General features: G+C 38.1%; 1 long non-coding RNA gene across 4 annotated transcripts in view; it reads right to left on the bottom strand.

Moving 5' to 3' along the window:
• Positions 1 to 16602, bottom strand: part of LOC120455173 — a 101782-nt gene that overhangs the window by 68673 nt on the left and 16507 nt on the right. For all 4 annotated transcript variants that reach the window (XR_005616724.2, XR_005616723.2, XR_005616722.2 and 1 more), the window contains exon 2: positions 15312 to 15332. This is a non-coding gene — a long non-coding RNA (uncharacterized LOC120455173). The remainder of the gene's footprint in view (positions 1 to 15311; positions 15333 to 16602) is intronic.

The following is a 16602-nucleotide window of genomic DNA, read 5'->3' as shown; positions in this document are numbered from 1 at the left end:
CTAAAGTGTACATACATACATATGTAGATGCCTGGGATTTACTGGATAAAATAAAAGAAAACAGGCAGTGCAAGTTTTTTATTTAATTTAATTTTGAACAAATGCCCTCTTTTGCTTGACTTACAAAACGAGAAGATAGGTGTGCGAGAAAAAAGGCGGTGATAAAGTGGCAGGTTTTTGCATTTTGGGAAACCAACAAAAGAATTTAAATACCAAATTACACATCAACTGACCAGAACAAACTCAAATTCATTGTGTGTTGTGTACTTAGCACAAATTCTATGATTGCGAATTCTAACGAACACACAAAGCCACGCCCCTCAAGCCGCTTACCTACGCCTACCCCCCGTTTCCCCCCTGCTTTGTGCGGAGCAGCGTGACAAGAACAAACAATGAGCAACAGCAAAGGTAGCAGCTACAAAAAAAAATACAACAAAACTACTGCAAAAAAGTATAAAAACAAAATACAACATTTTTCGTTTCTTATTGAAATGGAAATAGATTTTTGCAGCATAGCTGCTACTACGTAAACTTGTTGTTGTTGTCGAGACTATTGTGTGATTTGCAACAAAAATAGGAGTCAAAAATCAGAGTTCGGCAAGTCGAATATTCTACTCCATTAATTTCCATTAGAACATAAATAAATGCATAAATTAGTATTATGTATAATAATACTAATACTAATTCCGTACTTTTCAATTCGGTATAAAAATACTATTTACATAGAGTCACAAAGTCACATAAAATTAGAAGTACCCTAGTGTTAGAGTATCACAACAAAGGCAAACACTTTGCCTGCCATGATTGTTGTTGCTGCCTCGAGTGTTGAAGTTCGTGTGAATCGCTCTGTTGTTGCTTTTTTGCAGTAACCAACAACATCATTATCATGCCACAAAGTCAGGGGCAACAACAACAAATACAACAGCAACAACATCGAGAATCTTTGCCCATTGTTTTGTTTTTTTTTTCGTCTGTTTTTTTATTACAATGAAAGCTCATTGTGGCAAAGAGGCATCTAAATCTGAATCTGAATTCGAATCAGAAGAACCACAAGTTGGCAACAAGTGCTTTTCATTGGCCTAAAGCCTCAAAAACAACAACTGCAGTCCATTTTTGGCCACAAAATGTTGCTCCATTAAAATGTTACAATGCTTAACTTTTTTATTCGTAGCTGTGTGCATCGTTACCAGAACGAAAAACACAGAAAGAACAGCACTTTAATTTGGTCCATTAAAGGATCATAAAGCGATTCTTGAGGGGATTTTTCAAATACTTTGCTTACTTTTCAAGGCAATATCAGAATTATTTATTTGGAGTTATAATTTAAAACATCTTTGGGGATTTTTTTGATTCAACATTAATGGTAGCAATTACTTAGTTAATTCTAGTTTAACGCGTAATGAATTCATCATAATGAGCATTTTCTATATTACATTTTGATTGCACTTTTTCCTTTCCAAGAAGTTAATTTCAACACGCTCAAATGCACTTGAAATCAATGAGGAAGTAATTAGATTAACTCTTCTTTTCTTTATTCATTTACAGTTCTGGATATTCCCCTTTTTCTTTTTTTGCTGCCGTCTTTATCCAATTTGCTGTTGGCTTATAAATCAAGTGTAAGTGACATTGAAATTTATTGGCCAGAATTTCTGCTTCTCTGCGCTCTTTCAACTCGTTTATTATTTGTCTATTTCCCTCTTGTTTTTTTTTCCTCAGCGTCTTGCTCTGTTGCGTGAGAATTTCGCATGTTGTGTGGTAGTTTATATAACACAAAGTACATATGGAAAGACAGACCTATATGTATGTATGCTTATTCTTACACCATCTAATTAAAGCGCCGACCATCTGGCAAAGTTTTCTGTTTCACGTCGCACAAATAATAATCTTTGCTTGCGGTTACTTTGAGTTCGAAATGTTTGAACAGTTCGCATAGCTGAAAAGTAAAGGAAATGGATTTTGATAGCGATAATTAATGTTTATTTTCGATTGGGCGGCGTTTCCGTTGTATATTTTTGAAATTTGCGAACTTCAGTTGATTCTTTCTAGATTAGCTTTTATTTTTCCTCATGTATGTATGTACATATACATGGCATTTGTATCGTATTGTCACCAACCAACATTTCTCTGCAATCACTTCTCTGTATATTGACAATTTCATCATTTCGCGATGACGAATTGCCGACAACTGTGTCCATTGCCCTCACAGCTTTATTTACTGATCGTTTGTGGAATTTCATAAGTTTTACCTATCGAATAGTTTTAATTGCCGTTTCAACCGTTAAGTAACTTAACTATACCGCTATTTATTGTCATTTCTTCATGTTTTTGCGCAAATATCTTTATTAAATAAAAGCATCTTAAAGTATCTGAGTCAAATACAGTTTTAAAGCCAATTGAACAACAAAAAAAAATGTGGAGAACAACCAGTTACCGTTAGACAAGTATCTTAGCCCCCGAAATGATTTCCTTTGAATTTTGTCACCGAGATTTCGATTTCTGATTTTTGTTCATTTTCTTGTTCATTAATTAAACATTTCACGTGTGAATTTCCTGCAGCAACAGGTACATCCGGGAAAAACATTTTTGGCTGTCTATAAATCTATATTCATATATGCACACTGGCTCTCACACTTTTTATTTATACATATATGTATGTACACATATAGTATATAGTCGGTACGTTTTGCCAGCCTGAAGTTTTGGGCTTTGTTTAATTTCGAGATTTGAGCTTTTCAGTGCGGGGGGCAATTAAAAAACTCTTTACGCAATTTGCAGAGATGTGTTTTTTTCCTAGTTGTATGTGTGGCATTTTTTGTTGAAAACGTTTCGCTTAATTTTAGTTTATGGCTGCCAATAACCGACGTCAAGGCCAAGGCCAAAAAGGCCGGTCGACAGACAATCGTTTGCTTCGTTATTTTCTAAACCGCTTCAACTACCGAAAAAAAAAAAAACAAAAAAATACCAAATACAAAAAGTGAGGAAAATAAGTGTAGTTGAGCCTACAATTTGTCTTGGAGTTGCCGTTTTGTGCGTGCCTCACGTCCCGCACGAAACCGAAACTGAACCGAAACTGAAATTAAAATTGAATATCATCTAACGAGATCAGCGCAGAGCAATCTTTTGGATGCTAATTGCCGCTCGAGACACTAAAGAGTTCAGCGGTATTTGAATGCCATCGGAAATGACCAACAGGAAGGTTTCTTTCTCGATCAAATCAACCAGAAACAACAATATATCTAAAAACAAAGACTCCGGTTGGAAAACCTGTAAGCAAGTAGTATAGATGTGTTTATTTATAAGTTACATTACATATCTTTTCAGTCAAGTTGACCAATTATTCTTGAAACTAATCATCATCGATCAAATCCACAAAAACAGCCCAGCCTGCGTCAAGGAAATCGCAAATATTGAATTAACAAGCGATTTAAGTTGCAATCAAGTGATTTGCATACATTGGCTAGTTAACTGTTTAACGCTTGCCATAAAATATGCTTCACATTTTGATTAATGCCATAATTGAGGCGGAATTTCGCAATCAAAGTGGAATTAAAATAAATGTTAGTTTTAAATTGATACACACACACACATACACACACACACACACACAGGCATGCACAGGCGGCATAAAGATGCCAAATGTGTTTTATTTTTAATCAGTGAGCTAAACAATTTCTGGCCACATTGAAATCATTAGTCATTATGACTTTCGACTTGTTGCGTGTGAGCCAAGCCAAGCATCTCGGAAATCGCGCTAATTTATCTCTTATAAGTAAAGCTTTTCGTCTTGTCTCTTTTTTTCCTGTATTTTATTTGTATTTTTGCTCTGTTGGGCTACATTTCTTTCTTCTCGCTGCTGATGCGCCGCTCAAACAACAACATCGAGGAGGAGAAAAATAATAATAATAATAATAACAACAACAACAATGGCGACTCATTCACTTAGTCAGCAGACACTGGCGACTTGGATTTTGACTCAGTCCAATGAACTGCAAAAATCTGCAGGCCAGCCAAAAAGAAAAAGATAAATAAAAATAATCTGTGCAAAAAAAAAACTTTGGAGAAAACTTCCGACTGAGTATATGAGCTGTAGTTTCTTTAACTAAATTTCAAAATTATGTTTGGTTGGTCAAAGTTTCTTGTGAGCTTACTTTAATGTTATCTTTCATTTTTGTTTCTTCCAAATTTTTTAAAGACATTTTCTAAAGTTCTGAATAGATTTTGAAAATGCAAAGTAAACCGAAATATACATAAACTGCCGTCATAAACATAATGAGCTCGATTCAAAAGATACAATTTTTGATTAGATGTTTAATCATTCGTGATGTCATTCACTTGTGCGATAGCATTTCTAAAACGTGTTTCAAAATCAACCTGCGCTGTCATAAACCAAATCAAATAAAAATCCAAAGCATTTACACACGACACACGAGCTGAACGATTCTGGAGAAAAAAATATGCTAAATGCATAAATATATATATTAATAGCTGCATTTATATCGTGCTTTTAGATCAGCCAGCAACATTTTTGGGCTGTAGCTCATCAATATAACTTAAACGACGAGCTCGGGGCGATATCCAAGTTAAAGCCGCTTAAGATCGATCCGCAACCGAGCGCCGAAAAATCTTTACACTTAAGCATTTGTTGCGTGGCTCGCAACCGATTTTTGTGAATGAATGCAGACATCGAAATAACAATAATTTGCGCAAAGAATAAAGCGCTCAAAATTATATGGCTACATTTATAAATACGCACAGGAATTTGTATACAAGTCTTCGCCACTAATCGCAGTTCTCTTCCGTTTCTCGCAAAAAGAAAGGTACGCCATAAATAGATCAAACGTATGTGTTGAAGTGTAAGTGTTGGTCTATAAATAAATCAAGAAAGTCAATCATCCACTCAGGTGGAATAAAACCGTCTAGGAAGAAAATTAAGTGGGTGCAGAGGTGTTAAAACTACCATACTCTCTCTACAGTGATTTAAAAGTTCATTTTAGCTGAACATTTCAAGTGGATTTATCTCTTTTCAATGGTTAATATGGTTCGTAATTGCATTAAAGAAAAATGTTGATTATCAATTGTTTTATTCAAGAAAAACTTGTGATATTTCTTTGGCAAATAAAGCTGACCCGAAAAACACATTGGAAAAAGCGAAATCTTTTTTAAACTAAGAATACTTAGGACTGCTCCTTAACATCAATGAAAACTAATATATGAAATAAGAAATGAACGATATTCGCTCTAATCACGAACTCATCGCTACATTTTTAGATGAGTAGAGAGAGTGGGAGGAGGCGGGCCCAACATAACGAGCTAATTGCTGTCGAGGCCAAAAACGATCTTTGGACTAATTGTTGCAGAAATTGCGAACGATCCAGAGATCTCAACAGAAATCACCCCCTCACACTGCCGCCCACCGCGCCATCTCTTTCGAACACTCTGTAGCCATCTCTTTCAAACTGTCAGTCAATTAGAGCAAAAGCGCTAGAGAGATCATTAGAGACAACAAAAAGGATAGAAAGCATTTTGAGTGGCAGTGATAGATTGTTGAATTGTTAAAGAATTGCGAGATTGGCTTGCCAGAATAGAAGAACAGTATTGGCATTCGGCCATATGCCATTTCTGGCCATACTTATATCAAACAGGAGCAGCAGCCGCATCAGTTGGAGCGGTTAAGTGACTAATTTATGGCCTTTTATGTAAGCCAAAGCAATAATACTGATTCCACACTCGCGTTTCAGTCTGGGACTTAGACATAGACTCCTAGACTCTTACACTCTTAGACTCTTCGACTCTTCGACTCTGAGTTTGACCACTTTCTGCAATGGTAGCAATTCATCTAATTGCCGGTGACGGTGACGGTGCCGTTTGATGGACAGTCCGTTGGACTGTATAAAGAGAATTATACAACAATCAGAACAGCAATAAGCCAACCATACCGGGCAACGAAACCGAACACAAAAGAACAGCCTGCACGGCGATGCATTGACTACAGTCCACAGTCTTATCAGCCACACACACCTGACACACCTGTTGGTCAGCGAAAACCCAAGGGATCTCGCATACCACCACTTGCATACCAAAAACAGAACTTTTTGAACTAATTTTGGATTCCTTATCATGCTGGGAACCATGTAGTTTTTCCCCTACTCCATCAGCTTTTAAGTTGACATCTGATAATATACCAATACCATACATATCACAGTTAGGCCCATTTAATAGTTTCTCGATCTATGATAACAACCTCTTAAGTTGTACTAATCTGTACGATAGCTTTAAAAATAGCTCTTTTTTTATACTTCTCACACGTGTTTTTCGTTTTGTCATCAATTGACGGAAATCAATCAAATGAGCTTTATCCATTCTCCCGGGTTTTTCACCACGAGGAAGTGAAAACTTTTGAATGAAAAACATCAACGAACGAAACGTCTTTAGGTCGCTCCATTATTATATTTGGGTTTTATGGTCTAAAGTGCTGAGTGGAGCTTAAATCACAGTCTAATGAGTGTCGACGACAGCTTGGGAAACCAAAAATACCAACAACAAAGTTAGACTAAAATCAAATCTTTTCACACACATCTGAAAGCCGAATCTACATAAATCAATAAAAGATATAACTAAAAAAAAAAAGGAAGATTTTTAAAGAACTAATCAAAGTGACATTACGAGCCCGCTAGTGTCGTAAAAACAAACAAAAACTGAGAGCTAAGAAGGAAAACTTTTTTTTCTTCTTGCTAGTACTTACAAAATCATCCTAGGGTTTATCTTTACAGCTACACTCAAAAAGGTGTTAGAACAGGTGCACCATCGAAAGATGATGGGAATGCAAATAGCCCAAGCAGATATCAATTTTATATACAACGAAATCGGTTTATATTTATTTTTATTGCGCATACGCAGTGTGACTTTAGTTTATGATGAGAGCGTAGCCAGCCACAACGGAAGTCATTTGTCCGAGTCTCCGGGCCAACAAAACGAAAAAAAAAACGAAAAATACAAAAAGCGAGCTTAGAGTCGGTTTTGTAGAAAAAGAACAAGTATTAGTCGAATAAGATAACAAAAAACAAGAACCCCACAGAGCTCAGTACTCCGTACTGAGTACTCAGTACTGTACTTGCTCTTTTTGTTGTGATTGCCAGTAGTTGGGTTTACGACACTGTCACAGTGCATGCCGCAAATGCGAAGGGGAAAAGTAAGGCACAGGCAAATATCCTATAACCATATATTCATGTAATATGCAAATAATGCGATTGTAAATTAGTAAAAGAAAAGTCCAAGTTTGTCGATGAAAATTTAGGAGTTCATTCATGATATACCTAAGCTTAATCAATTCCAAGCAAATCAAGCTACTCACTTACTCAATTTGAACCAAATGTTCATACTGTAATCGTATCTTATGTTAGAAACTGATTTGCGAGATAAATATAATCCGTTGTTGTGCTGGACTCGCTCAATGGTCTCAATGGAGATCTGGAAATCGTATACCCTGGCCAATTATCGTTAGGGTAATAGATGCTGTCTGTCACATTTGCCGGCATGGCCGCGAATGATGAGGAAGATGATCAAGATGATGAAGATCCGCCAGTTCCCATGGCCGAATCGTTATATATAAAGTACAGCTAGGCCGATCTGCTGAGCCATGCCAGCTGACCGGAGTGCAAGAAGAAGATGAAGAACAACTCAATCAAGCGAGTGCGAAACTTCAAGTTCATCGTGATGTGGATGGGAACCGAGCGTGTCCATTACACTTGTCCCTCTGCCCAAGTGCAGGCACTGAGAAAAACTAAGATCAATTGCTATGCTGATATATACGTATATCGTGTATAGGCTGGTAGCTTTGTAAATCATTCAATATCGTTTAAGAAACAGCTATAGCATCTACATGAATATTGTTTTTATGCACCATTAGTTAAGATTTCTTTCTGTGCATTTCGTTGAGTGCCTGAATGAGATTCTCCGGCCATGACAAGCGCGAGCCCAATGCTAATGCCATTGTTAATGCCATTATTATTATTGTTGCTATTTTCGCTACTGTTGCCCGAAGGCGTTAAGAACTACAAAATAGCGACAAAGTGTAAGCTTAAGCGCAGAGGAAGCCGGCGAAAAAAACCGAACAACAATCGCAACAGGCTGAAAAATTACATTGGGAAATCCGATTAGCTGACCACCGTTCTGCGGCACCTCAAGATCGCCTTTTGGAGTCAATGGTTAGAGTAGTTGGATAATGCAGGGATTACATTATCGCTGGATCTTAGTGTTTTTGTTTTTTGACTGGGACAAAAGCTACAGAGTTTTCAAGTAAACATTTAGGTGCACTTTTCTCTCACTTGACTGTTTATTTATTATATAAATTATTCTTTCTAACGCTTTGCTTAAGTTCAGCATTTTATTCTCTTTCGCTGACAAATAAAACAAAATCTTATCAAAGCAGGTGAAATGCACAAATCCCTTCCCACAAATTCCGACATTCAATTTTATGACCCCTTAGCTTTTTCGGAAGTTCTTTCTTCCATTCCCAATACGCTTTTTAGTGCGCTTTGTTCGTACTCATTTCCATTTTCGGGTATCGGTATTGGTATCGGTTCGCTTTGTTGGGCGTTTGCCTTCTTTTATTTTTAATAAGAGTGACATTCGCTTATCAGACTGGGGCTTCGTGTAATATTTATGTGGCATTTTGTCACCGCGACACCATTCGTGGTGACCTTTCTCTCTACGCCGGTCGGTCGGCCGGTCGGTCAACTACTTGAAAGAAAATTTAAATTTTAGCATAAATTTATGGGACAGACAGACAGATATTCTCAGCGACATCATCATTGCTTTTATTATCATCAAGGCGGTATTTGTTTTGTGAGTGCATTTATACATTTTAGATGCGATATTTAGTGGTTTATGTATCAGCGATGACGGCTTCTGCTTCAAACGGCACTTTTTTCCTCTACCCTACGATTTTCATTGAATTTTTCTACAAAATATCACACGATTTCCATTGTCTTAAATCAGATTTGTATTTGATTTGTATTCTAACAATATATAAAATATATTTTATATCCAGTACATACATATATAGAGAAAATATATTTTACTTAAACAGACAAAATAGTTTGAAATTTATAAATTTTTAAATTTATATACATAAGAAATTAAAAAGGAGAGCAAATAAATTATAGCTACTCTATCGATTCCGAAGAGAATAGAGTGCGCGGTCCCAGAAAACCAGAATCCCATTTTATTGACCACCTCCCACCAAACTAAAAGGGGCGTTTGGACATTTCTATTTATTCCTTTCGACGAGACCAGCAGCCCATTCATTGATATTTGGAACCTTCTTTCACTCAACGAGTGAGTGGAGCTTGTCCACTAAATTAGCATTAACATTCATTTGGTTTTTGGTCTTCAGTTCGATATTCGTTTGTTTGTTTGTATTGCGTGAGCTTAGTGGCCAAAGGCTTAGTGGCCAAAGCCCAATGCCAACAGCCCAAGAGCTGATTTCAATGCAATGCTAAAGACGAACGCATTTATCATCGATAGGCAATGGGCATTGATATGCTAAACTGCAGTTGACTTTTCTTGGTATTCCAATAGTCACTGCCAACTAATACATGAATATCGGAGATCGGTTTACCTATCCCCATTTCTTTGGGCATTCGGTGTTGGGTATTGGGTTTGCTTTTTATCAATCAAGTTCCCTGCGGTGCGGCGTGTTGACGTCTCTCTTATTACAACAGCATGATTATGGCGTATTAGCCCTATTAAATGTCTCATGACATCGATGTTGACTCAAGGTGTTAGGGTGTGTCATAATACTAGACGAAACGGGAGCGGCAAGTTGGGAAGTTGAGAAGTTGGAGTTTCTAAGGTGGGCTTAGCTAAACTCCGCTCGACATTGGATGGTAGATAGTGAATGTGGTAAATGTGAATCTCTCTTGCTCTGCCATTTGCCCATTCTACTTTAAGTTGCATAAATAATTACGTAGCAGGAATTTTCTAGAATTTAAATGCGTAGGTTCACTTAAATCTCACTCGGGTGAGTTCCTATCAAATAAAATTCCACAAATGAGTAACGCCTTGACGAATCCACTCACAATGCTGCCAACCACTTACCATCGAGCAACAGGAAGCTGGCAGGAAATTTGCGATTAGTCAAATTAACGGTCGCATGGCACAATTAAGCTAAGCCAAATCAAACACAACAAGATAATGGAAGCCACAGCACCGAGCTCAGCTCAGCTCATGTGCAGAGGCAAATTCAATTATCCAAATTGCTATCGTTTCACATGGATTTCGATTGGCATCAACACCGAATCGCTCTTGTAATGCTCTCAAAGTCAAACTTAATTTTGGATCACCTTGAGAACAGCACACACACACACACATTAAAAAAAGAAAAGAAAAAAGGGCGGTACCTCATGGTAAATATACTGGAAGTGCTACCTGATCATTGCATAATTGCTGCCAATGAACAACAGCAAGCACAACAACGTCGACGAAAATTACATAAGAAAGCAATAAAAGGTTAAGAAAGAGAGTGGGAAATTTGTGTTGCCCAAAGTCAGTGTGATGTAGAAGTATGATGTAAACTTCGCCGGCAGACAATGTTCCAAAGAAAGAGGAAAAGAAAAACAGACGTACTACGGTAATGACAACAACAACAACAGCAACTACTACAACTAAGCGCAAAAAATGCTTAACTGCGGTAAATGGTCAACAAAAACACCAAAAATAAAAAAAATATTAAAAATATGTATAAAGGTAAAAATAAACAACGCTGGCAAGTCAAGTTGCCGCTTGTTGTACGTCTTTTTGCACTGGTGTCTGTGTCTAAGTCTAAGACGCGTTCTCTGTGTGCGTGTGTATCGGTGTGTGTACGTGCAGACACCCAAAAACCCGCCCCATTCCGACTCGCAAGGCGGAAAAATCAAAAGGTGTAAAAAGGTTCTGCCATAGCAACCGCCAAAATGACCTACATATTTGCTAAAAAGTAAAGTTATTTTATTTCTTAAATGGATTTCGTTACTACCCCGAAAGTTCGACATAAATATTTGTATATAAGGAGAGCGATCTGATATTTTCTTTTTGTGAAAACAGAAATGCCCAAAACGATGTAGCGCACTCTTTGGTTATGACCAAAAGCCAACAAAAATCAAGCCACTTATTATTACCACAAGGTACAAAGCAGCCAGTCAGCTTGTTCTCGTTGCTGCTGTTTGCTGTTGTTGTACTTGTCGTGTTCGACTGCGAAACACAGAAAAAATAATACAAAAACAAAAAACAAACCAAAAATAGCGCCAACAAAAAGTACAGACATTGGGTAAAAAGAGTGAAAAAACCAACCGACAGCCAAACGATGGAGTCAAAAGACCAAAAAAAAAAAACGAAAAAAAATGCCAGACTCCGGCTCTTTGCACGTGATACATTCATCATGAACTTGAATTTGAATTTTAAGTTTAATGGTTAATCCATTGTGGCTGTTGTTGGTGTTGTTTCTGCTGGTGTTTCTTGTGCAGGCAACAATTTGCGAGCACTTGTTACCATTGCTGCTGTTGTTGCTGCTGCTTTTGTTATTTCTCGTTTTTGTGTCTGGGCCTCTTTTTTTCCAGCGATTTTTGTTTTTGGGCCGAGGCAAAGAGCCGACAATTGCAGCGATTGCTTTTGTTGTTGTCACTTGCACTTGTTGCGCTGCTGTCTTGTCTGCGTCTTTATCGTCATCATCATCATGACCATTATTGTACCATATAACGCTGAGGACTTCCCCGCTGAGCCGAACACCGAAAACAAAACAGGGCTAGCTTATCCCAGCTCAGCCGCAAGGTTTTGCAATGCCACGCCCCCTCAGAAAGGCGCAGTACGCCCACTTGTGCGCAACCTGCGAAAATCTGTTGACAGAAACCTAACTATTGTGTTGGCTTTTGTTTTGTGGGTGGCAACTGGGAAAACGCAAAAACACTTAAATCCTTTTCGAAGAAAATTGTCAAATAGAAAGATAAGATAAGGAAATCGATGTAAGTATTTGGATATTTAAATTAATTGACCAAAGACTTCAAATTGAATCTTTTCTCTGAAATCGAATGGTCCAAGTTTGTGTCCTAAGTCTTTCGTATCAACGTTGCAGTTCGCGTCCTGAACATTTGGTTTTAATTAAAAGCATATCTCAGCATTTATCAGTAAAATAAAATTCCAAAAACTTATTCTTAAAACAGCCAAACTCTGAATATATATCAATATAATTAATAACCTCATTTAATCATAGTCATTCATTTAAAAGTGAAATAAATCGAAGATTTAAGTGGAAAGAACGCCACAAATAAAATGCTATTAATAATGTACCTATAAAATATTGAGCCTTTCGTTTGCTTAAGCAAAAATTGATCCAAAATAAAGCACACAAGATAAGTAGCAATATCAATTTAAGAGTATAATTGTTTTTACTTTATAGACAGCGTGTTGGCGCACAAGTATATCTCATTCTGAAACAATCTCATTATTATGGCAATCAGGTTTTCTTGATGTTCAGTTCAGTTCATTTTCGTTTCGTTTTTGAAAATTAGTCAAAAAACGTGCGCATGGGGGGCGAATCTTTCTTGGGGGTGGGACGCCCTGCTCGAATGCGTGCGCTCTCTTAAATGAATTATGAATAAAGCAATCAGTTTTTTGTTTTTTCTTGAGGGCCACGTTGGCAACTAATTTCGACCTTGCATACAATTTTAATTAAGTTTTTTTTGCGTCCGTTCATGTGCACATGGTTATACATTTGTTTTGTATATATATCACACATACCATAAAGAAGAGGCAGCAGCAGAAACAGAAGGGTGTCGACAGCCCCGCTGATGACAATGATAATTTGTAAGCAAAAGTTAATTTCGTATTACGTTTTTTACGTGTTGGCTTCAACTTGAACTATAAAAAGTGGACAAGGAAAACCGCGAAAATGATCAAGTTCAACTGGGCAATTGCACGACTGATTATATTCCAATTGTCGTATTATCATATTAGAACTATAAGCTTTTGGCCTTTGAAGATCGCCTATTCGGATCCTCTAATTTCTTCAATTCATTTGGCGGCTAAATCGACTTCTTCCCAACACCATGGTATCCTCATGGTTCTGCTTCAAGTCCTCCCTATATTTTCCATTCTTTCCTTCTTTATGCTTTCGTCCACTTCGCTTCGATCGCCGTTGCATATTTTCAATTTTTTGCATTTTCAACATAAATTAGCCGTCTCCCAGTGACCCCCAACACAAGTTCTTCTCCTTCTTGCCAATTCGCTTGCCTCTTTTCGCTCTTCTTGGCCAGAAATAGACATCGGTTAGGCCAAGAGCAAAATTCCTGGCGTCAGAAAGGAACGTGGACAAAACAGGCATTGGAAAAAAGTGAAGCGTTAATAAAACGGCACTAAAGGAACACACAGCAAACGAACACAACGGGTTAAAAGGGGCGGACAGGCACGGGCGGCGTGGCCGGGACCAAGTCGGGAGTCTGCACAAGATGTAACCAAAGTCCAGGCCCAAGATCATCGTCATCATCATCAACGGCATCATCAACAGCATCAGCATCATCATTATGTTGCAAAAGAACCCAGTGAAGCTCCAAAACAAAGAGTGACGCGAGAAGATGTGAAAGATTTTAAAGAAATAAGAGACATAAGAACTTGGATTCGCCTTCGGCATAAGGGCGCAGGAATACCATTTGCTTAAAGTGGTTTGGATCAGAAAATTGGAACGTATGCATTTTGTCTATCTAAACTGATCACATAAATACTGATCAATCTACTCAAGTAATCCTTATAAGATTCTATCAATTAAGATTGCCCTATCACACGACTATCATATACTTCGTATTCTATTTAGTGAGTATCAAGATATCGAGCAAGTCCGACTGGCTGCCGGTTCATGTATCCATGTGTGTGGGGTTTTGGGCGTTGGGATTGGTACTGCAAGAACTTCTTCTTCTTTTTCCAGCGGCTTCTTCCTCTTTTTTTCATGTGCTTCCTCCGCTTTGGTCGCGTCTTCAATTGCTGTTCTTGTTGTTGTTCTTGTTGATGTTGTTGTTGTTGTTGTTGTTGTTGTTGTTGTTGTTGTTGTTGTCAGGCGTGTGCGGTGCGCGTTGAATCCGCTATAACAGTGTTAGTACGTTAGTAGGTATACAAACAGGTAAAACAGGTATTCCCAGCCGCTCTGCCATGCTCATCATCACGATCACCGCGATGATTATGTTCTTTTGCTGCTGCTGTTGCTGTTGCTGCTTTTGCTCTTTTACCACCACAATGGGCTGGCTAGCTATCTGCTTCTTGCTTCACTTGAAGCATTATTTTAGCAAGTCGCCGTCGATGACGACAATTGAGCAAATAAAGATAAGAACCAAAAAAAAAAAAAAGGTAGAAAAAAAAATATTTCTATATTGAAATGCGAAATGATTGCGAAACTACTTCCTGAAGATATACACATTGCATAGAACAATCTTGGATATTTATTAGCTATTTCTTTTTTTATTAAAAAAAAATCCAAGTAAACCCTACTAAACAAGAACTGCAATTGGTAACACTTAAATTTGTTCATTCCAGACTTGTAAATACCAGATATGATTACCAAAATAATAATTTACCTATGTCAGTACTTTGCTGTTTTGAAATAAACTAAAAATATACAGATAATTTTTCCGAGTGTACAACAACATCAAACAATGGCAAAAACTACCAGCCAAGAAGGAGTGAATGAGATCGAACGATCCAAGCGCATTGAGGCCCAAAGGAACACATTCTTAAACACAGCAATTACCCAGCGAAATGTGTGTTGGTGGGCAATGGGGGGTGCTGCCGCCCGGAGAGCAGAAGATGCAGACACTGAAAACGAGTATATTCTGCTGGCACCGTGGGCCCTCTTCTACGCCCATTCCGCCCCCTTCTTCTTCAACAAACGAACCCCACCATACCCTACTCTACCCTACTAAACAAGAACCCAACTACCAAAGCCAAAGTCAAGGCATTAACAGCCCAGTGAACACACGCACACACTTGCCATGTGCAATTCTACACTTACATCTACACACTTGTATAGAGGTATACATATAGAAAAGATATATATGGATCTGGAGAGCAGTGCTGGTCGTGGTCTATACCTTTGGTGGCCTAGGTCTGGGCCAACAACAAAAACCCGCTCGATTCTCATTGGGTTCGCGATCAAGAACTTGAGATTCGCTTTTGGTTAGAGATCCCAAACCACTTTGGGCTTATATTATAATCGCTTCAACAACAATTGTGGAATAAGAATAGCTATAAAAGACTAGTTTCATTTTATATTTTAGCTGAAAGTTTTAGCTCACCCGATATCTGCAAATTTGTTCCTGAAAATAAATTTAAAAAAATCAATTATTATGTTAAATAGTTTTCTTTGAAAAATAAAAACAATTATTTAGTGTCATTGGTTCATCTCACAAACATAAATAAATGTGCAATTTGAACTGCGCTTGTGCAAATAATGAAAACATAATACAATACTCTCGCTTTCAAGAACATAAGTATGCGCATTATGTACATTTAATCAAACTTTCAGAACAACCAAAATCTGTGCATATGTTGGTTCTGGACCAGAACACTTGCATTTTGGCCAACGAGCGGCTTTTTGAGTGAGAGTGAAGTTGGCGCAGGAACAATGCAGCAACAACAACGCAGGGGGATGTTCTTCAGAAGGCTCCACCGGCCGAGAAAAAGAAGAAGAAGAAGGAGAAGACCCATCGGAAAACCTCTACTAACGCCAACATCATGACATTAACATTGCCGCTCCCTCAACGGCAAGGCAAAGTCACAGTCAAAGCCAAAGTTAGCAACAGGTTTTCTGAGCCTGCCACTTCGGCCTCTGATTCTCCAAGCCGCTCTTTCTCAAACTCTCTCACGATACACATCGGTGCACAGAAATAAAATATGTTTCTGATAGTAGCTTAATTAAGTCTACCTTTCATTTTGAGCCAGATACTAAGATTTTAACAATTTGTATTTTCCAACATTTTATGCAAATAGTAAGAAGAAAAGTATTAGGTTTATTTCATAGCTGTCTTATGTTTTTCTTTTATTACGATATCTGAAAAGGCAGCACTATTTTCTTATGGTGCACCTCTCTCACCTGCGAAAGAGGCTTCGTTTTCAGTTTTGTATGTGAGTTCGTCTTCGTTTTTACCTTCGGCTCGTTACTCTCTCTCTCTCTCTCTGTGTCTCTTTCTCTCTACCTCCGCACACCAGCTCAAAGTTAGCTGTAAATTTGTTACGTCGCCGCAAAAGAGCGTATGCGTGCGTGTATGTATTTGCGTGTGAGTGTCACACAGGTGTGCGACGCTCTGAATTCGCCGTCGCTTACATCACTTGCTCTGCATGTGTGTGTGTGTCGGTGAAATAACGTTAGTTATCCGTTGGCAGCGCACCTGTGCGGGTTGAAAAGAGATGGAGCTAGGCCTTCTTATTTGCCATTCTAAGAGCATTCTAAGCGATCTTCTCTCACATACACACGCATCCGCGCAAGGATTTAGGGGAAGGAGGGGAAGAGAGAGAGCAGGTGAAAGAGAGAGAGCAGAAGAGTGAGACGCACACCTGAGAGCGAGAAATGCCTGCGTTGCCAACTAT

This window comes from Drosophila santomea, chromosome X, assembly GCF_016746245.2.
Source record: "Drosophila santomea strain STO CAGO 1482 chromosome X, Prin_Dsan_1.1, whole genome shotgun sequence".
Classification (NCBI taxonomy): Eukaryota; Metazoa; Arthropoda; class Insecta; order Diptera; family Drosophilidae; genus Drosophila; species Drosophila santomea.
This window is presented reverse-complemented; position numbering and strand designations above follow the sequence as displayed.